General features: G+C 30.2%; 1 pseudogene; it reads right to left on the bottom strand.

Moving 5' to 3' along the window:
* Positions 1-945: 945 nt before the first annotated feature.
* Positions 946-3,418, bottom strand: LOC120277535 (annotated as a pseudogene).
* Positions 3,419-3,684: the final 266 nt, after the last annotated feature.

A 3,684-nucleotide genomic window follows, 5' to 3' on the forward strand; every position in this document is an offset into this window, starting at 1 on the left:
GCCCGAATTTCCATTAAGTTTAATGGTAAGTTTAAACATAATGAGGGCAAATAAGAACGAAAATAAATAAAGGAGATATGGTACGAATAAAATATTAACAATAATTTACATCGAAATTTTTTGAAAACTAAAAATTAAGAAAATATTCAAAATATCAGGAAAAACACATTAGCGTTGAAATATCGAAGAGCTCGTGATTCCTAATCCCTTCTTATTAACTAATAATAATAATAAAAAAATTTTACTTTTGTGTTTGGCTGGTTTCATGTTTGTTAAATACTAAAATATATTTAATAATTAAAAAAAAAAAAAGTTATTTATTTGGTTTAATAGATTGCTGCTCTTTAAAATATTTTTTGGGCTAAACGAATTCTTCCACTCTTTGTATTTGAAGGTTTCAGGTTTTTTATTTTTTTATAATGGATAAATATACTAACTATCTCTTAGTTTATCAGCATCGGATCTGAGTAGAATGTTCATGTTCAGCTAATAAAATACATGTTCAAATCCCAGCTCACGTGAAGTAAGGGCAGTGGCACATTAAAGATTAACTGCACATATATATACATATTCCTAATGTGATTTGTTCAAAAATCATTATATATATATATATATATATATATATATGAGAAAAGGGTTTCTGCGAACGTTCGTAGATGTCCGCAGGTGGTAACAGGGTTTGTTTTCTTTTATTTTTCATATTGTAGATGTTAGTAGGAATAGGTTTCAACGGGTGATTTATTTAGTTACTGTACAAAAAAAAAATTTGATTCAATAGTTAAAATTAAAAATATTGTGCATCCTTTTTTTACTGTACGCTATTCATAAGTACAATAATTACTATGCATTCATAATCAATAAACCGTTGGATCTCAATCCAACAGTCCAAATCAACGTCTATAGATTAATAACCTGTGGACGTTCACAGAAGATCTACCCTCTGTATATAAAACTATATAAAACTTCACTCCCACACAATTTATTAATTATTAAACCATATAATAGGATAGCAATATATGAACAATCAAATACAGGAATTACAAATTCAAATACAACACAAGCTACACTACTTATAACATCTTGATCACATAAATCTCTCCACTAAAAAACAAAAGGTATCAAAGCCTTGACATCTCCAGGAAAATTCTCAAACTTAGAAAGATACCATTTCCTGGTGGAATAGCTCCTTCCCATCAGATAAACCAAAGCACCAGAAAACCATATGAAAGAATACAAAGTCTGAGAAATGAGAGCAATTCCAAGGAAATCAATGATTTCAAAGAGATAATGTGGGCAAATCACCACAGAAAAAAGACCTCCACTTGGTATTTTGTATCCCTTTTCATTCTTTTTCCTGAGTTTTGAGAGGAGATAATGATGATAAAAGTTGCCAGTGATGCCAATTAAAAAGAGAAGAATGCCTACATTTTTCAGATCAAATGAAGGCTCTGGTGTGTTTTGAGTTAGATACTGTGCATATAATAAGCTGACTGTGTTGAGAAAATCATTCATGGATCCAGCGATGGCATACTTGAGGGTCATTTGTCCACTGTACTGATGAATGAATAGCACCTGAAAGGGCAAAAACACATCACATTCTCTGTGTGTAGTGTATATATATTATATATGATAAATGGGTTTTCTTTACTTGCATATTGTTTGATGAAAATGCCACTAATTATGCGTTTATCCCTCAATAAAATCAAATTTTATGTATACCTACCCCTTACAATTTGATTTTTAATTCTCTCTCTCTCTCTCTCTATATATATATATATATATATATATCCCCTTCTACCTCACATACATTATTAGAATATATTATTATATATCCCTAAATGAATTTTATGTAAATTCCTTCTTTTAAGGAGAGGAATTGTCTTCTAAATAATATGGGTAGAGTAGGTATTTTAAAAATAATTTTTATTATTTAGATAAATTACATAAAAGAATATAAAATTTTATTTAAAGGAATATCGAAGGCCATATAGGTAATTCTAATTTATTTATTTATTTATTTTGTCTTTGACTGTCCCACGTGGTCCGAATAAATCCAAGCAAGTTGTGGAAAGTCTTATATAAGGAGGTAGAATTTTTTTTTTTAATTTAATATATATATATATATATAACTATTTGAGTTTGATGCCACATGTTTAAGTGATCTAAATTTTTAATTGGACCATCTTTTAATGAATATTCAATTCTAATTTTATCATGTATGCCTGATATTTTTGACGCTATACAAGAAAAATTAATAATAAATAAATATCCTATATAAATAAATATGTCTTTGATCAATACCAATATGGCATGATAATTATAATGGGCTATCTTATCATACAGACGGTGAGATGGAAATAAGTTTTGAGCATCAAATTAAAGGAACAATTACCATTAATGTCATTTATTAAATAAAAAAATGCTCGTCTTTTTTAATACTCTGTGACAGATTAAATGCTATGCAAATATTCCGGGAAACAAGGGAATTTACAGATTAATGATGAACTTTCATTTATAGAAAATTCATTTAAAGAAAAATAAATATCATGCATAATATAGACCATTGAATTATTAATTGACTATAAAAAAAAATAAGTCAATAAACACACTTCATAATTTAAATTATAATAATCTAAGATTGATAAGACAACTAAGGATTATTTCATCTAACTTATTTCAGTATAACTTACAAGTTCTTTTTGAATTTTTCTTATATATATATATAACATTAAAATCACTCTATTATTATTATTATTATTATTTTTGAGAAAAACGGGAATTTGCGAAAGCGATGCAAAGTGCTGTGAAGGACCCATGCGCTCACTTTATATAGGACTAAAGTTCGATCACATGATCCTTTTCAAAACAAACACGCTCATGAGAAATCTTCGATATTAATTGGCCTAGAGTCTATGGTAAATCACTGTATTATATGGTTCACTATTTTTGTATATATAAATAATATATATATTTATTTATTTATTAATTAGATACCTCGAAGACTCTTTTGAAGAAGTGAAGGCTGAGGACGGTGCGAACCAGAAGGCTTCGGCCGGAGACCGGGGAAGCCGGGAACGGCGAAGGATGCAAGAGCGGCGGCGAGCGGTAGTAAGTAAGTGAACAGCATCCCTGCCCGGCCCGGAGATCCTTGTTTCTTTACGGATATCAGCGACGCCGGCGTTCCAGAACTTGGAGTACTGGAGATTCTTGCCGATCGCTTCGGAGATCCCGGCGAACACCAAACTGGTGAAGCTGATCACGGTCATCGCCGTCAAAAACAACGACGGCGGCGCCGGGAAGATGAGATCCTGAAACAAGGCCATCAACTCTCTCTCTCTCTCTTTCTCGATCTCTCTTGATCTTTAGGGTAACATTTTCCAATGTGTGTTGATTAATGGAGGTCAATACTTCTTTGGAGTGAATTACTCATTAGTCCCTGTGAATTTTCGTTATTTTTATTCTTATTTTATTTAATTAATTTTTTTTACAAGAACAATAAATACTATTCTTATATAAAAAAACGAGTTGTCAAGAGAAGAGACAAACAAACCATAGCTTATCAATCCTTAAATATATATTAACTCAAACTACGTGTCAAATTAGAGTTATACCACTTGTTCAACATGAAAAATTTTTAAAAACCAACACAAACTACTAAATCATCTCTGCTATGTAATTTTAAAA

This window comes from Dioscorea cayenensis, chromosome 15 (genome assembly GCF_009730915.1).
Source record: "Dioscorea cayenensis subsp. rotundata cultivar TDr96_F1 chromosome 15, TDr96_F1_v2_PseudoChromosome.rev07_lg8_w22 25.fasta, whole genome shotgun sequence".
NCBI classification, from domain to species: Eukaryota; Viridiplantae; Streptophyta; class Magnoliopsida; order Dioscoreales; family Dioscoreaceae; genus Dioscorea; species Dioscorea cayenensis.